The 18,808-nt window shown below is 44.0% G+C and overlaps 1 long non-coding RNA gene across 1 annotated transcript; it reads right to left on the bottom strand.

Annotated features, from left to right (window-relative positions):
• Positions 1-300: 300 nt before the first annotated feature.
• LOC122235035 lies at positions 301-4,448 on the bottom strand. The gene is made up of 3 exons (XR_006213119.1): positions 4,240-4,448; positions 3,469-3,610; positions 301-561 (listed from the first exon to the last, which is right to left on the bottom strand). It is a non-coding gene; the product is annotated as an uncharacterized LOC122235035 (long non-coding RNA).
• Between the last annotated feature and the right edge of the window lie 14,360 nt (positions 4,449-18,808).

The raw sequence follows: 18,808 nt of genomic DNA, 5'->3' as shown, positions 1-18,808 counted from the left end.
TCTCTCCCCCTGTGCACTGGATCCCTTGAGAATCCAGGCTCTTCCTCTTACCTGCCTTTGTCCTCAGCGCCAGCAATGCCCAGGACCTTGTGGGTATTCAACACGTAGTGATGAATGTCAAAATGCCTTTGTTTTCCCCTGTGGCTGGATTTGGATTTGGGTTTGGTAAGAACCTCTTGAGAAAAACAGCCTTTTTCAAATAAACATGAAAAAAAAAAAGTATTCATTTTTCTGTGAGAAGTTTAATAAATGATGTAGTATCTTTAAAAAAAAAAAAAAAAAAAAAAAAAAGCCCACCATCAGAAACATTTCACCAGAGAACGAGAAATCAACATGCCTTTCCTTTGCGATCATAAATAAATCCGAATTAAAAAATTAGTGTTTTCCGGATGCGATTCTGTGGCATTGGAAAAGCAAATCCCTTTTTTCTGTAGTGGGCCATTAGGGAGTTCTACAATGCTCGTTTCCGCTCTTCTCAGAATGTGGCTGGCCTCCTGTGTTGACGCGTCCCCTCCACCTCCCCTTGAGGATCTTTCTGGGCAGTGTTTTCTTCAGCACCATCTGAGGAAAAATTAGGCAGTTTGCACTGACCACACGAACCGCCCCTGGCCTAACCCCCCCGTGGCTGGACCCCAGTCACTGCATAGCGTGGTTCCCGCTCTTCACTCTGGACCAACATTTTCTTCCCCTCGGAGTGGACACCCAGTCCTGGCTCCCAAGGTCTGGAAACCAAGGGGGCCCCGAACACAACTGCCACTAGGAACCCCCATTCTCCACCCCTTCACTTCCACAAAGGGCATAAGGGAAGTAAACGTGCTCACATTCTTTTCCAAACTTGAAGTGTAATGAACTCTAATGGAGATTTTAAGGAAGAAGAACATCACAGCTCAAAGAAGTCATAGTATTCTACCAAACACATACGTGTATGTGTGTGTGTGTGTGTGTCTGTGTGTGTGTGTGTGTAAATGTGTGGTCCACGGTGCTTTGGTTCCCACCAGGAGCTGTCTTTTTTATCTGTATTTGTAGGAAAAATCTAATAGTTCCTCTTGCTCTGCGTCTAAGAAGTCATTTCCCTTGAGACAGCAGTTTTCAGAGGCGCTAAGAACTTCCTTAGAGCAGGGGAGACCTGTAATCCCTTCCCTCTAGACTGAAGGTCTGCATTATGCTGTATATCCCACGGTGCAAGGCCTGCCGTGGGTTTTAGTTTATGGGGTTGGTCCAGCGCCCAGGACCGTGCCTGTCATTTGGAAGCAGTGCTCTGTTAATATTTATTAAATGGAGGAGTGTGAGGTGTTACATAATTTAAAATACTAACCTATGTACCCCCCCCCCCCATATCTCCTCTACTCCATAATCCTTGCTTCATCCCAAGGAGGCAGCCTCAGGGAGGCATTCACTACTTTGGGGTGAATGATCAGAAAGACAGGGTTTTCGAGGTCACTCAAAGCAGAAACCACTAATATGGGCAAATTCCTTATGAATTCGATTTCCTGAGTTAGTGGAGAATAAGTAAAGAAACACTCTCCAATCGTTCCTAGAAGCCACATCCCAGGCAGAGAGCTGGCGGCTGAAACTCCAGGTATGTTTGAGGAACCTGAGAGGTGAGATTGGGAGGTGAGACTGGGAGGTGAGGACAAGGACATGGCTGTGATGGCCTCACCCAGTTGTTGAAGAACATTCCCCATGAACCTAAGGGCAATATGGAACAGTGGACAGCCTGACTCTGAGGACCCAGCAGCAGAACATCCCTAGGGCTGGGGCACCTGGGTGGCTCAGTCGGTTGAGTGTCTGACTTCAGCTCAGGTCTTGATCTCGTGGTTCGTTGAGTTCGAGCCCTGCGTTGGGCTCTGTGCTCACAGCTCAGAGCCTAGAGCCTGCTTCAGATTCTGTGTCTCCCTCTTTCTCTGCCCCTCCTCTGCTTTCACTCTGTCTCTCTCTCTCAAAAATAAATGATAAACATTAAAAAATTTAAAAAAAAATGCCAAGGGCTGTATGTGGTACCCATACAGCTAGCAACCCTCCACCAGTCTGCCTATTGCTTAGAATAGAGCAGCACTCAGCACAAAGCAGGCATTTGATAACTTTTGAATTAACATATAGAGGTACTCAGTGAATATTTCTAGCTTTCTACTCTTTGCTTGAGTAAATTTTAACCCACTCTGTGTCTGTTACTCATTCATGAAACAGATATTCTAACACCCTCACTAGAAACAGAGGAAAACAGCACCCACGTACCCTGCAAGGCTTTGTAACGATGGTGCTGACATGTAAGACGGGCTCCCTGACCCCAACTATGTACTGGCTGGGAGAACAAGGCTCAGGGAGTAAAAGGAGAAAATAAGTTAGAAAAATAAACGTATAAGAGCCAGATGAGGCTGACTGTCATTGCCAGAAGAGTAGAGTGTAGGAGAGATTGGGCAGGAGGGAGGATATTGAAATATAAGCAGGACTGACATGAGAGGGGCAGGGGGAGTAGGGAAGGTATAGGAGGAGAGGGGAATTAAATGAGCGAAGTAGTTGAAGCAGGAATGAGCATGTGTGTTCCAGTTACAACAGACTATCGATCAGAAACGCTGGAGCAGAGAGTTGATGTCAAGATCTACTCGTGAGACCAGAGAGAGGGGCCAGACAAACTGAGACACTTCTCAGTGCTGAGCTAAGGAGTCTCGACTTGGCAAGGAAGCGGGACCCATTACCTATGTTGCAGGGCCCAAAGCAAAATGAAAATCCAGGGTTCCTGGTTCCAACATTAGGAGTTTCAACACAGGACGGCAGAACATTCAACCACGTGCAGGGCCTCCCAAGCACAGGGCCCAGGGCGACTGGCCAACCGGTACACCCACCAACCCCATACTGTGTGTGAGCATTGACTATGCATTGCACAATTTTGACGGGAAAACACTACATCGGAGTGGCATATTAGAAAGACTAGGTGTACCTCCTAGGTGGTGGGGACAGGAAGTGGCAGAAGGGTACCTATCAGAAAATCATGGGACTTGTCACACATGTGGTAATAAGCCCACAGAGAAGGTCGGTGGTTGTAGGAATGGGATGGAGGGACATGTGTAATGTATTAGCAGAGGTCACTGTCTCTAGGGGCCAAGTATGGGGACAACCCAGGCCCTCTGTGGTGATGTCCTGGCTCACACTGGGTCTGGGAGAAAGCTGGAATCCTGGAGAGAAAGAGGAAGTGTGGTAAAAGGAGCTGGTTTGGGGAGGTTGGTGGGGAGTAAGCAGTCTTAGTCATGCTGAGTATGAGATAAGGGCAGGGCCTCCAAGAAGAAATGCCCTGCCAGCCGTTAAAGATGAGGAAGAAAGTTCAGTTTTGGAAATGGAGATTTGAAAGAAGTGAAAAGTGTTGTGTAACGATTGAGGTTGTGAGGCCATAGATGCAATTTCTTAGGAATCAAGTGGATAGATAAGCGGGGTGCTAAAAACAGCTGAGTACTTTAAAATAATATTTTCTACCTCCACTTAGAAGGAATTGGGCAATTAGCCATGATGTTGGTTGGAGCCAGCAGCCCGGTGGAAGTCTTTCTCAGTTGCTATTTCCATAAGGTGGTTGTGCAGAATCACAAACCGGTTTTGATCCTTCAGTGTTAAAACATGGCTAAAAAAAAAAAAAAAAAAAAAAAGCCGAAACACTGGTAAAACTTATCGGCATTAACTGTCGAAGGGCTCTTGTAGCAGGTTCCCCAATGCCGTCCCCCCACCGCCTTTAATGATCCATTTATTTTTCAGGCAATTCTTTCAGGAATTTGAAAGTTTAAGCAGGGGTTACATAGAGAACTAACAGGAAATGTCTCATCTTTCCAAGTTTATTGTTGAGAGTGGCCAGATGTCATTTGTTTGTGAGTGGGAAATGGGAAGTTAGATCACAGAACGTGAAATTTAAAACTCCATGCTTAAAAAAAAAAAAAAAAGGTGGGGGAGAGGGGGAGTGGAGAGAGGAGAAACACACACAGGGAAGCGTCTTTGCCTCCCATGACTTATGTTAACAGTGTAGTGGGGCAATGCTCATGAGCAAGACGCTAATATGAGAACATGCTTTACTGTCTGCAGGCATCACTCCCTTCGAGGTCTGTGTGCAAACAGCTGGTCTCCGCCTGGCCGGGCCAGGGTGTTTGGGAGCTCTCTGTGGATCGGCTGTAATTATAAACCCCACGAAGGGCCAGGAATGGAGGCCAACGTTCTTATTGGTCATCGTGCCCCAGAATCAAGAATGAGACAGGAACTTACAGAGTCCTTCGCTTTAGCACTTACTAAAGCAATTATACTGATTTTTTAAAATTATGTTTTCAGCCTCTCTGGTTTAAACAATCTGGGTCAAACACTTCCAGACTGTTCAGGCTGGCTCAGATCTGGGCCCTTCAACTGTCCCGGAAATACCCTCTTCATCCCTTGCTGTTGCTACAGTGGGCTTTGGCAGGCTCCCTCTCGGCCAGGTGTTTTCCCCCAACAGTTGCCATGGCAGCAATGTTCAACAGAGGTTCTGAGGGGCTCGGAATTGACAAGCCAGAGGTGGGGCCTGAGTTCCTGTCTCCAGTCCACGATTTGCTGATCCATCTGTCTTCCTCAGAGAGAGAGAGCACATAGTACAGGATTGTGCTTCCTTGGAAGATGACAGGCACCAGGCCAGACTAACAGACGTAAATTTGGAATTGCTTATTGGATTACTGGGCCAAACATGGGAAATGTAGCTGGAGGGGAAGATACAGAGCAAAGGGATCCAAGAGCAGCTCCAAGGCTCAGAACTTCTTGGGCAGTGTTGGAAAGAAAAAGAAAGCCCGAATCTACTCCTGGGCTTTCAAGGGCAACAAGAAAGATTCTCTTCACCCCCACCCCTGTCTTCCCCTCGAATTATTTAGCAGTTTTTCTTCCTTGGCCCCTGCCTAAGATCCTGACATCCCCACTTTAGTCTCTTCCTGGGATTAAATCATTAAGGCCTCATTTATGCAAATACTGAACGGGAGGATGGAGCCCATTGGCCAGGCTGCTTGGCCATAATGTCTACGTAGGCATTTATTGTCATGGTGTCCAAGGGCTGGGAAACACAAGAGATAAGCTACTTTTTTAAAAAATTATTGTGGTAAAATATAGATTTTCCAAAATTTACCAATTTAACCATTTTTAAGTGTACAATTCAGTGGTGTTAAGTACATTCACTGTGTTATACACCATCACCACTACCCATTTCCACAACTTTTCATGACCCCAAACAAAAACTCTGTACCCATTAAACAATAACTATCCATTCCCTTCCCTACCCCAACCCCTGGTAAACTCTAGTCTACTTTATGACTATGAATTTGCCTATTCTGGGTATCAACACATAAGTTTTTTAAAATAACTGCTGTTTTTGTGAAAATGATACATGTTTTTTAAATACATGCTCGAGGAACACAGGAAAGTACAAAGGCAAAAAAGCAAAGGAGGGGCGCCTGGGTGGCTCAGGTGGTTGAACATCTCACTCTTGATTTCGGCTCAAGTCATGATCCCAGGGTCATGGGATCGAGCCCTGAGTAGGGCTCCATGCTGAGCTTGAAACCTGCTTAAGATTCTTTCTTCCCCCCACCCCCACTTCTCTTCCCTGCTTACAGGCAGGCGGTCTCTCTCTCTCTCTCTCTCTAAATTAAAAAAAAAAAAGGCAAAGGAAAATTACATCATGACATGCCATTGTCAACATTTGCTCAACATCATTCCCGACACCTTTGTGTGCATACAGACTTACAGAACCAAAAGAAGAAAAATGCACAGATAAACTTTATAAAAATGAGATTATTCGGGGGTTCCTGGGTGGCTCAGTCAGTTAAGGGTCCCACTCCAGGTTTTGGCTCAGGTCATGATCTCACACAGTTCATGAGTTTGAGCCCCACATTGGGTTCTGCACTATCAGTGCAGAGCCTGCTTGGGATTCTCTCTCTTCCTCTCTCTCTGCCCCTTCCCTGCTCGTGCTCTCATGCTCTCAAAATAAATAAATAAACTAAAAAATAATAATAATAATAATAATAACATAAAATAAAATAAAAGTGAGATTATTCAATACATTGAGTTTTGAAGTTAAAAACTCAATTTTTCTTGCATTTAACAGAAATTAATTGAAGTTATTACCAAATTTCAGATAAGTGATTTCTTACAACAAAAATTATTAACTCTGAAAAAATTCCTCACCGTTAGTGAAAATGATAAAGATGGTGGGCTCCTAATGACCTGCTGATCAGGTTCCTTTGGCTGCAGCAAGGGCAACGCTGTGATGAGTGGCGGTGAAGTGTGTGCTTCCTCTGCGGCTGCTCCCCTCTAAATCCCAATTGTTGCTGGCTGATTATTACTTTTACCTCATTAAGGTGCTGACATTTCAGGCAAGGTGCGGTGAGTGAGGTGAAGGGAAAGCAAGGGGACCCAGGAGGCTGGAGGTCGATGTGAGTGGAGTGGCGTCATAGCACCGGGGCCGCGTGCTTGGAGCCTTCTTGATCAAAGCTGTATAACGGTACTGATGAGGACAGGCGACTTTTTTGAGATCTTACTATGAGCCAAGCATTACACTAATCAAATACCTTCCATGTTTTAAGTTCCTCGATCCTAACATGCAACCTATGATCAATGCTATTGGCTCACTATTTTATGTTTATCTTTGCTGTAGGGATAAGGAGCTGAGGTTTATGGAAGGAACTTGACCAACGTCACAATCTGTGTTCTCTCCACTGAATCTACAGGCAAAGAGCCATTGGATGTGCAGCTTCAGCAAGGGGGCTCTTTCTAACAGGGGCCCCCAAGCGTGAGACAAATGGTAGAAGGAGCAGTCAACCCTTTATGTCAACATGGTGTATCCTCTTGATTTCTCTAGTTTGCTCTCCTCCATGATGTTTCCATTTGACAGATGATGGAGAGAGGTGACGTGACTCCACCAGGGACAGAGCCCAGGTGTCAGTTCTGGGGCTTGGACTCCAATGCCAGCCTTTTACTGCTCTGCCCCCTTCCTCATCCAGTGCTTTCTGATCTGGACAATACTACTTGCCAATATTAATTGGTTGGGGGGAAGGATTCCTTCAAAAACAAAAGAACTTCTGAATGAACATCTTCTGGTAGATGTCATATAAAATTCAAGGTCTTTGCATTCGTTTCCTGAAGCTGCTGGTAACACATTCCCACAAATTGGGTGGTTTAAAATAATAGAAATGTATTCTTTCTCAGTTCCGGAGGCCAGAAGTCCCAAATCAATGTATCAGCAGGCTGCACCCCATGAAAGCTACAGGCAAGAATGCTTCTTTGCAGCTTATAGGGGCCACTTATGATCCTTGGTGTTCCTGGCTTGTAGATGCATCACTGAAATCTCAATCACCATCTTCATGTAGCCTTCTCCTGTATTATAATCTTGTCATTGGATTTAGGGCCCATCCTAATCCAGGACGGTCTTTGGCAAAGACTCTTTTTCCAAATAAGGTTACGTTCCGAGGTTCCAGGCAGACATATGTTTTGGGGGGTGGCTATTCAAGCCACAGGCTTCATGGTGAATGACTGACTCTGGAAGCTGTGCTTCTCAAGTTGGTGCTTTTGAGCCCATCGGTGAGAGCAGACAGAAGAGTCACTTGCTGGGGTGCCTGGGTGGCTCAACTGGTTGAGCATCCAACTCTTGGTCTCTGCTCAGGCATGATCTCATGGTCTTGGGATCAAGCCCCACATCCGGCTCTGCCAGGGGCATGGAATGTTCTTGGGATTCTCTCTCTCTCTCTTTCTCTCTCTCTTTCTCTCTCTCTCTCTCCCTCTCTCTCCTTCTGCCCCTCCCCTGCTCATGCTCACTCTCTCTCTCTCAAAAAGTTTTTTTTAACAAAATTCAAAAAAAAAATTTAAAAAGGATTGTCACTTGCTGGTGAAACTTCAGACCTGTCTTGAATAGGAAGCTACTGGTGGTACCCTTGTTGGAGCTGGCCAGAGTCAGAGCCAAATCCCACAACTGCAAATGTCTCTACATTTCACTATTAGATAAAATTTCTGTTTAGGAGGCTGGAAAAGCACATCCTCACTTAGTTTCTGACTAGAAAAAAAAAAGTAGCAAAGCTCAAACCCCATGAGGCTATGTCACAAGTCTATATATAATGCTCTCCTATGGTTCACACAAACACCCACAAGGGAGTTTAGTTCAATATTTTGAACTGGCCCCAAGTTTATAGGACATATTATGAGGTTGGAACATCTGATAAATTATTTTTGGAAAATAAACTGAGATCTGGTCTGGAGCATGCATTTAAACCTGTATCCCTTTGTCTGAGTTCACTGAGGACCTGTTGGTCTAAGGCTTGAGGGCTCCAGCTTTCCAGGAAGCTGATGCCAGTGGATAGATTCTGGTTTTACTCTGCCCACAAGACCCCTGCTCTGCCACACTAATTCCTAAAATTCTCCTTTTCTTTTCTTTCTAGTCCTTCTCATACCAAATTTAAAGAGGCTTAAAATGGATTCTTTTTTGATACCAAAGATCTTCCCTGGAAGGACTCCTCCTTCTTCGTCATCCTATCTGACCCCGAGCTCATCCCCTTCTTGAATCTTTCCCCACTCATCCCAGACATCAAAATTCAAGCCTTCCTCTGAAATCCCAAAGGCTTTATTGCTATACTACTTACCAGCACTTGGCACACACCCCATTGCTGATGCTGGCAGACAAATGGTGCAGTGTCTTGCCTTCCTGTATCTCTCATCTGCATCCAGGACCAGATATCAGGTCAATGCTGCTTGAATGACACCGGTAGCCCCTGGTATTCCTGGAACCCCCCACCATCAGATCAGCAGGAAGACAGTTACTCAGAATTCAACAGCTTCATAAATTTAATTTATTTTTTTAAATTTTATTTATTTGTAATTAATTAGGTTAGTTTTTCATTGCAGTAAAATGAACCTACAGTGTTATATTAGTTTCAGGTGTACAATATAGTGATTCAGCAGTGCTATACATTACTCAGTGCTCATCACGATAAGTGTGCTCATAATCCCCTTCACCTATTTCACCCCTCGCCCCCACCTCCACTCTGGTAACCACCATCTTGTTCTCTGTATTTAAAGTGAAATCACATGGTATTTGTCTTTCTCTGATTGACTTATTTCACTTAGCATTATACCCACTAGATCTATCCATGCCATTGCAAATGGCAAGATTTCATTCCTTTTTATGGCTGAGTAAATATTCCAGTGTGTGTGTGTGTGTGTGTGTGTGTGTGTATCTCACATCTTCTTTATCCATTCAATCTTCGATGGACACTTGGGTTACTTCCAAATAATAACTGCAATAAACATAGGAATGTGTATGTCTTTTAGAATTAGTGTTTTTATATTCTTTGGATAAAAACCCAGTGATGGAATTCCTGGATCATATGGCAATCCTACTTTTAATTTTGGGGGGAACCCCCATAATGTTTTCCACAATGGCTGCACTGGTTTGCATTCCCACTAACAGTGAACAAAGGTTCCATCAACACCCACACTACAAAAATTTTTTTCTTACGGTGAAACTTTTTAAGGTTTACTTTCTTAGCAACTTTCAAATATATAATACAGTATTATTAACTATAGTCACGATGCTGTATATTGTATCCTCAGGATTCCACATGCTCACCAATACTTGTTGTTTCTTGCATTTTTGCTCTTTAACCATTCTGACAGGCATGAGGTTACATCTCATTGTGGTCTTGATTTGTATTTCCCTGATGATGAGTCATGCCGAACTTCTTTTCATGTGTCTGTTGGCCATCGGTATATCTTCTTTGAAGAAATGTCTGTTCATGTCTCCTGCCCATTTTTTTTTTTAATTTTTTTTTCAACGTTTTTTATTTATTTTTGGGACAGAGAGAGACAGAGCATGAACGGGGGAGGGTCAGAGAGAGAGGGAGACACAGAATCGGAAACAGGCTCCAGGCTCCGAGCCATCAGCCCAGAGCCTGACGCGGGGCTCGAACTCACGGACCGCGAGATCGTGACCTGGCTGAAGTCGGACACTTAACCGACTGCGCCACCCAGGCGCCCCTCTCCTGCCCATTTTTAACTGGATTATTTGTTTGGGTGCTGTTGAGTTGTATAAATTCTTTATATGTTTTGGACACTAGCCCCTTATCAGATATATCATTTGCAAATATCTTCACCTACTCAGTAGGTTGTCTTTTTGTTTCATTGATTGTTTCCTTAGCTGTAAAGAAATTTTTTATTTTAATGTGGTGCCAATAGTTCATTTTTGTTGCTATGACCCATGTCAAAGAAACTACTGCCCGTACTATCTTCTAGGATTTTTATGGTTTCAGATCTTACATTTAGGTGTAAATTTAATTCATTTTATAATGATTGTCTTCCATTGATTTTTATTTATCCTCAAAACCAGTTGTAGAAATCCTTAGCTTTGCCTTCTGAGGTAGCCTACTGTTAGTTTTATTATTTAGACCTCATTTTTGTTTCAAAAAAAAAAAAAGTAAAGCCTCACATCCTGGGCTTTGACACGTTTTAATGGATGACTAATGCTATAGTCAGAGAACCAGTGTGATAGAGACTATCAGTCATGCATTGCTCGTACACGGATGGCTCGCTTCTGCTAGGAAATGAAGCAGAATTCTCTAACAACCAGGGTTCTCACCACACTGCCCATCCAGCCTTAGTCATCATCGAGTGCATGACCCTTCTTCAGTGGTCCCTGCTGGTAGCTCACACTGGATCAACCCAAGTCAGGCACTGTTCACTGGCTCTTACATAGATTTTTTAATAATTGAGGTACAACTGACATGTAACATTATATTAGTTTCAGGGGTGCAACATGATTATTCAATATATGTAGAGACAGCAATGTGGTCACTACAGTAAGTCCAGTTAACATCCACCAACACCCACAGCTACAAAAATTTTTTTCTTACGGTGAAACCTTTTAAGGTTTACTTTCTTAGCAACTTTCAAATATATGATACAGTGTTATTAACTATAGTCACGATGCTGTATATTGTATCCTCAGGATTTCTTTGTTTTATACGTGGAAGTTTGTACCTTTTGACCACTTTCATCCATTTTGTCCATCCTTTACCTCCCACAGATCGGCAACCATCAATCTGTTCTCTGTAGCTGTGAGTTCAGGGGGTTTTGTTCTCTTGCTTTTAGATTCCACATATTGGTGTAATCATATGGTGTTAGTCTTCCACTTTCTGATTTATTTCACTTAGTGTAATGCCCTCAAGGTTCATCCACGTTGTCAGACATGAGAAAATTTCCTTCTTTAGGGGCGCCTGGGTGGCTCAGTCAGTTAAGTGTCCGACTTTGGCTCAGGTCATGATCTCGTAGTTCATGAATTCAAGCCCCGCCTCGGGCTCTGTGCTGACAGCTCGGAGCCTGGAGTCTGCTTCGGATTCTGTGTCTCCCTCTGTCTCTGTCCCTTCCCTGCTCGCCCTCTGTCTCTCTTTCTCTCAAAACATTAAACAAACAAAAAAAATTAAACATTAAAAAAACATTAAATTTCCTTCTTTTTATGGCTGAGTAATATTCCATTAAATGTATGTATAATATATGCCATTGCATATGTATTTGATATATGGAGATATATATGTGTGTGTATATATGTGTGTATGTATATATATACGTGTGTGTGTAAGTATGTGCACACATACACACACATATAACATTTTCTTTATTCATTTATCCGTCAATGGATAGTTAGGTTTTTTTCCATGTCTTGGGTGCTGTAAATAATGCTGCAATGAACATGGGGTTACAGATATATTTTTGAGTTAGTGGTTTTATTTCCTTTAGATAAATACCCAGAAGTAGAATAAGAGCCTCCATACTGTTTTCCATTGTCGCTGCACCATTTTGCATTCCCACCAACTGTGCGCAACGGTTCCTTTGTCTCTACATCCTTGCCAACACTCCTGATTTCTTATCTTTTTGGTGATAGCCATTCTGACAGGTGTGAAGTGATATCTCATTGTGGTTATGATTTGCCTTTCCCTGATGATTAGTGATGTTGAACACTTTTCCATGCACCTATTGGCCATCTATATTTCTTCTTTGGAAAAATGCCTTTTCGGATCCTCTGCCGCCTTTATTTGAATTATTTATGTATTTATTTATTTGCTATCGAGTTGTATCAATTTCTTATATATTTTATCAAATATCTGGTAACCCTTTGTCAGATATTTGATTTGCAAATATTTCCCCTCATTCAGTGGGCTGGCTTTTCATTTTGTTGATGGTTTCCTTTGCTGTGCAGAGGCTTTTTGTTTGATGTCGTCTAACTTGTTTACTTTTGCTTTTGTTGCTTTTGCTTTTTGTGTCAAATGCAAACAACCATCACCAAGACTGATGTCAAGGAGCTTATCATCTATGTTGCTTTTACATGGATCTGGTCCTCTCAACACACCTATATAATGCGTTATATTATTGTCTCCATTTTAAAATGAGAAAACTGGGGTCCAGAGAGGTTAAGTCACCTGCCCAAGGTCACACAGTAGGATCTGGATGCCTGGCCTCAGAGTCTGTGCACCTGACCACAACGGGCACTAGTTGTTGACACCAGACCACTGTGTCAACCTACTGTGTCACGGGGCCAGCACCTAGAGGAGTGAGGGCAGCAGCCACAAGGCCACACTACGCTTCCTGGAAGAGCCAGTAGACATGTTAACCACGTTCCTCCAGGACACTGTGATGTGGAGAGTGAATTACAACACATCTCACTCAGTGTGACTAGAATCCCACGGGTTGGGTCCTACGCACTCTTTTTAATCCCTATTTTACTCATGAGGAAATCGCAGGTTCAAGTGACTGGATTTGCCCAAGGTCGCTCGGTGGGTAGGTGGCGGAGTAAGATTTGAACATAACTCTTCAATCCCTACGTTGGTTGTTCCTCAGAACATGCTTTTCCCACGGATGCCGGGACGGTGCCTCCCTGGTCTGCCTTGATCAGACTGACGAAGCTCACGTCTCCCAAAGCGTCTTTCGCACCTCTGCCCTCTTGTTTGAAATCCCCCTCCCAGCCCTGCCTCCACCAGGCTCTGACCCTACGGGGCCTCCTCCACTAGGCAGGGCTCACTATTGCTTTCCAGCACCTGGCCTGGAGTAGGTGCTCGCAAACTGCCTGTTGAAAGAAGGGATGGATTTGTTCCGGGTAAGAAGTTTTTCCCAGAAAACCCCGGTTAAAATGCAAATGTGCTGCCTGGCAGAGATGTCTGGAATTTGTTTATTGCTTCCCTCCCAGAGAGGAGGGTTTTGAGGAATGACTTGATAGGACTAAAGAGTAAAGGGAGGGGAGGCTCTTGAGTTTAGGGACATGCCCGGCGTGGGCCCCGGGGAATTCAGGTGCGCGATAGGGGACCTTGACCACCACTGTGGAAGAAAGTAGAGGGTGGAATAGGCCCCACCCTCTTCAGTCTTGCCCCAGTCCGGCTGATCCTCAGGGCACAGGTCTGACCACCTCCACAGACAATGGGAGAGACCCCCTGGCAGTGTCTAAGCACTGATTCTTCCCAGTCCTGGAAAAGGGCCGCAAGGTCAGGTTTCCCCAAGAGGGTCCTGGAAACAATCCACTCAGGGGTAGGGGAGCTGGGTTCAAATCTTGTTTCTACAGCCTGGCCACTGGACGACCTTGGGCAAATTCAATCACTCAAACGGACTACCTACTAGTATGGCCCTATTAGCTCAAATGTCTCTTTTCCTCCCACAAAACAGCCAATCCTGAAAGGAGAAGCAGCAACATTGGAGCCATCTCTCGCCTCCCACCCCAAGTTCATCTAGCAGCCCTGCCCCACCCCCTCGAGCAGGCAGATTTTCTCCCCGACACTTCTCTATGCATAGGTATGTATAACACATTGGAAAATTGGATCACACTCTACCTAGAGGTTCGTGGCTTATCTTCTCCCTTTAAACATACGGGGCGCCTTTCACTGTCAATTCACATAGGTCTGCTGTAATCTGTTGAAAATAGTTTCACTGTATTTCGTCATAGGACATAGCAGACATACCACAGTGCACCAAGCCAGTCTCCCACTCATGAGCAGTATAGCTGTCTCCAGCTTTTGGCTGTTGCCGGTGCTGCAGTGCACATTTCTGCACACCCGAGCAGTCTTGTCTTGAATCCACCGATCACTGTGCTTCCTCACCATGGCTTTTTCTTAGGAAGGTACTAAACAGGAGTGCGTTTCTCCTGGGCTGGGGGACTCAGCTCTCCACGCCCAGTTTCGAGCTGCCCTGCAAGCCGGTGCCCCACGGGTTCTGAGCCAACGTCAGTGAGAATGACCGTGCGTGAGAATCCAGACCCCACAGAGTCACCAGCCTGGCTGGCCTCTCACCTCCTGTTCCGGGGAACGGAGGCACCTCTGCATCATTTTCTGTAATGCCAAAGGAAATCCCCAGATAAGACGGACACCCTCATGCTTCACAGGAGACGCTCCCCCACTCCCACGGAGATAAACTCATGAATGCTTTCTTAATCACAGCTCATGATTCTCTGGGGCCCTCCGGGGCTGCCAAAACCTCTCTCAGCTCATTGCTGCTGCTACCGCAGCCAGACACAGCACTTCCTAGAAAATCATCATTCCATTTACTGTTTATTCTTGGGGCGGATTATTGTTTCCCATAAACTCTCCTAGCGCTAAAGGTGGTTTTTCAGTAAATCTCATGAAATGTCTACATGAAGGGGAAAAGATGTTCTTTACTTTATGTTTTCTGTTTTATTTCTAATGCATCAGAGAAAAGGAAACTATAGTCCCATTTTTAGATAGTGATAAAAGCAAGCAAGAGCCAGTTCTGGCTGTGAGAGCTCAGTACAGTTTTATAATCATTATCTTTAACTCACTAAACAGTCAGAGTCCTGGCTGGGATATGAAGAGGATAGAGCTGTTTGATCGTTACACCCTGGAGTACCCAAGTTTGTCATACTTGTCATTTGCAGTCTTGACTTTTGCCACCTCCGTGAACCATTAGTTCCTTATTATTTCTAATGACTTTTTAAAACACAGCTTCATTCTAATTAATATCTCAGATAATAGGTTTGGTGTGCTGGTTATATTTTTTTCTTTTTTCTTCTCTTTCTTTCTTTTTCTTTCTTCAAAGACTTCTGCTTTATTATAGTATATGAGCTGGAACTGATGGAAAGGGTAGCTGTGATGGGCAACCACTGCCCTGATTAGCATCAGATGCCCATCCCAAAGGCCATGACTGTGCCAAAGGGGCGCCTTTCTGCATCATGGTTTTCCAGATCGGCCCATCAGCTCCCAAACCCGCATTCCAATCCTGAGACAGGGAAAGGTTCCGAAGAGCGCCCGGCTGCCATGCCCACTGCTCAGCCCATCACAAAGCCCATCCTCTTGCGGCCGAAGCAGTTCACCTGGGACTGTCCATAGGGTCTACGGCCACTAGCTTGGGTCACTCAGTTCTATGTTTCACATGGGACATGGTTGTATTTTTTTAAAGCATATTAACATTCAAAAAATATTGGGTATTGCCCACAATATTCTGAAGTACAGAACAGCAGCACATTTTAATAAATGTTGGGCTTGATTGGATACCAGATTCTAGCCTCCTGCTGGGGTGTCTTCTAAGGCTAACAGAATACTGTTGAGACGTGGAAGCATTACCCTATGCCTTTGCATTTTTGTGCATTATAATGGGCCATAGATTCAGAAATTGGAGGTTGGGAAGGATGGAGAAATTACCTACTTTTGAAAGGTAGTGCAGCCAGTTGGAAAACTCATGAGTTTTGGAATCAGGCCTAGGTACAAAAAAGTATCTGTGAATAATAATAAAAAAATTCTGTCTGGTAATTCCAGGAAGCTATGGAAATGATATGGAATGGCCATTCCAGATTCATGAACATACTGAGGGAGTACGGCAGGCATTGAGGGGCTCTCTTCCACTGAAAGAAGTTTAAGTGTGGTAGTATTTATTGCCTTTTTGGGCAAGGGATGGGAGAAACAAAGAGCACTCTGGAAAACCAGGAGAGATACCAGACACCCCCCTCACTGGCCGTTATTATTTTGTGCTGCTGCATGCTGGTCCTCTGTCTTCCTTAACCCCCAGCACGTGGTGTGGGGTCTGCCCTCCCTGGCCCTGTCGGGTGTGGCGATGGACAGGGTGAGGGGATGGGAGGGCTGCACACCAGCTGAGCAAGTACAGCTCTCACAGAAGATGCGCTCAGATGTGGTGCTGACAAAACAGCGCTGCTTCCTGCAGAGACTTCAAAAGCCCACACCCTGTCTACCACGGCACATTTTTGCAGCTGAAGGAGAAACTGCTGGAAATAGGAGTTTCCCTGATGTCATTGGGACGCTGCCGACTGTGTTCTCCGGGAGACATCAGGGAGTTGGCTCAGGAAGGGCTGGGTGGGAAGTGATGCAACTTTGGACAAAGGCTCTGGGCTCTTCACAAAGGAAGGTCAGGTGGGGCCCCGGGGTTCTGAGTTGGCTGAGCGTTCACCTGCACGGAGCAGCCATAGAAAGTTCTAGTCCTAAGAGTAGGGGGTACGGAGAGGAGAGATTCAGAGAAAGGGATGAGCAGGGCAGGTAGAGCTGTGTCAGCACCTCTGAAGTCTTCTTTCTCCTCTCATCCTACCCTTCTTCATCCAAAGAGAAGAAAACCTTTGTCCTATTTCGCATCTCGGTGCTTCCAATTCAGACTGTATTCAATTCTTCTAGGTTATGTTATCATCCCGAGGGGAATCCTTTAAAGATGCCTGGAACACCGGAAGGAACCAGGGCTCCTTGGAGGAATGGCTGATTACTAATGAGGGCGGAAATGTCCGAGATGAGCCTACGTGATTGTGCCAGAAAACACAATCAAAAAGTGGCCCAGGAGTCAGCTGGAGAGTCTTACTGGCTTAAGGTGGGAAATTTTTAGCATCAAAAAGAATAATGACTGCCATATATTGAAAGGTAAAAATGCAGAAAATTGTGAGTACATAATGATAAAAAGAGAACCCTTACTGGTCTCCTTTTCAGGGTTGTTTGGGTACCAATTTACTTCTCTGAAAACTGATAAAAAGAAGAATAAGCACACAACCCACCTTTCCTGTGTGAACTACATTTCCAAGTGACCAAAGAGCTGATAAGGGAAAGTTCATCTTTAAGTAAGAATTCTTCCCAGTATATGCAGAAGGAATAACAGAATTAGAAAATCATGACTTTTGGAGAACCTGGGTGGCTCAGCTGCTTGAGTGTCTGACTTCATTTCGACTCAGGTCATGATCCTAGGGTCGTGGGATTGAGTCCCGTGTCGGACTCTGAGCTGAGCATGGAGCCTGCTTGGGATTCTCTGTCTCTGTCTCTGTCTCTGTCTCTGTCTCTCTCTCCCTCTGCCCCTCCCCCGCTCACATGCGCTCTCTCTCTCCAAACAAACAAACAAACAAACAAATACATGGCTTTTGAAACCTCTAGGAAAATAATGGATTAAGAAATGACCAATCAGTGAATACTGACCTATCTTGTGAAAGGTTGATGGGGAATTTCCAAATGGGAAATCTACAGCAACACCTACATAGTATTCTTCTCACATAAAAAAATCTAAGATTGAATCTTAAAAAAGCCTTTACATCTGCTCCATCCGATATGGTAGCCACATGAGGCCCTTGAACACTTGAATTGTAGCTACTCAGACTTAAGATGTGCTGTAAGTGTATAACCCACATCCAATTTTGGAAATGCTGTATAAAAAAAGAATATAAGACATCTCATTTATAGTTTTGTTCTATTCACCACATTTTGAAATGACAATATCTTGGCTATTTCACATTAAATTAAATAAATTATTTTTTTAAATTTCACGTATTTCTTTTAATTTTTTTTATTCCAGTGTAGTCAACATACAGTGTTATATTAGTTACAGGTGTACAAAATATTGTTTCAACACTTCCATATATTACTCAGTGCTCGTCAAGTGTAGTCTTAATCTCCTTCACTTATTTTTTTTGTACTTTTTTTTTTTTTTTAGAAAGAGAAAGAGAGAGAGCATGAGTTGGGGAGAGGGGCAGAGGGAGACAGAAAGAGAACCCCAAGCAGCTGCATGCTCAGCACGGAACCTGAAGTGGGGCTCCATCCCGTGACCCTGGGATCGTGACCTGAGCCGAAATCAAGATTCAGATGCTCAACTGACTGAGCCACCCAGGTACCCCTTTTAAAAAAATTTTTTCAATGTGCCTGTTAGAACATATGAAATTACACATGTGGCTGGCATTTTATTTCCATTGGTCGTCACATTGCTCTAAATCTTACTTAGCAGTTTACAGAAAACACTGGCAATAATGGAACTACCTAATAACACCAAGAGAAATCAGCCAAATCCAGAATGTGGGGAAATTCTACCAGATCATTTGTTACCTCTGTTAATAATGGCACTGTTGTTATGTCTTTTAAAATGTGCTTATCTGTGAGGGACGCATATCCAAGTTTGTGTGGGTGAAATCATATGTCTTGTGGTATTTGCTCTGAAAGTGCTGAGTAAAAAAGTGTGAGGGATAGATGAAACCGGAGGACAAAATGTTGATTATTGTTGTAACTAGGCAATGAGCATTTGGGGGTTCATCATATTCCTCTCTCTCTTTTTTATATGTTGAAAAGTTCTAGAATTTAATTATAATTACATAAGATTCATTTGTAACATTTATAAACAGCATACTATATTATATTTAATAATATAAATGTATATTATTATATAATAAAAAATTATAATGACTTATTTTCTTTTTTAACATTTATTCAGTTTTTGAGAGGCAGAGCGAGAGACACAGCGTGAGTGGGGGAGGAGCAGAGAGAGAAGGAGACACAGAATTGGAAGCGGGCTCCAGGCTCTGAGCTGTCAGCGCAGAGCC

Source organism: Panthera tigris, chromosome F2 (assembly GCF_018350195.1).
Source record: "Panthera tigris isolate Pti1 chromosome F2, P.tigris_Pti1_mat1.1, whole genome shotgun sequence".
In the NCBI taxonomy this organism is placed as follows: domain Eukaryota; kingdom Metazoa; phylum Chordata; class Mammalia; order Carnivora; family Felidae; genus Panthera; species Panthera tigris.
The sequence above is the reverse complement of the archived record's forward strand: the minus strand, read 5'-3'. Positions and strand labels throughout refer to the sequence as shown.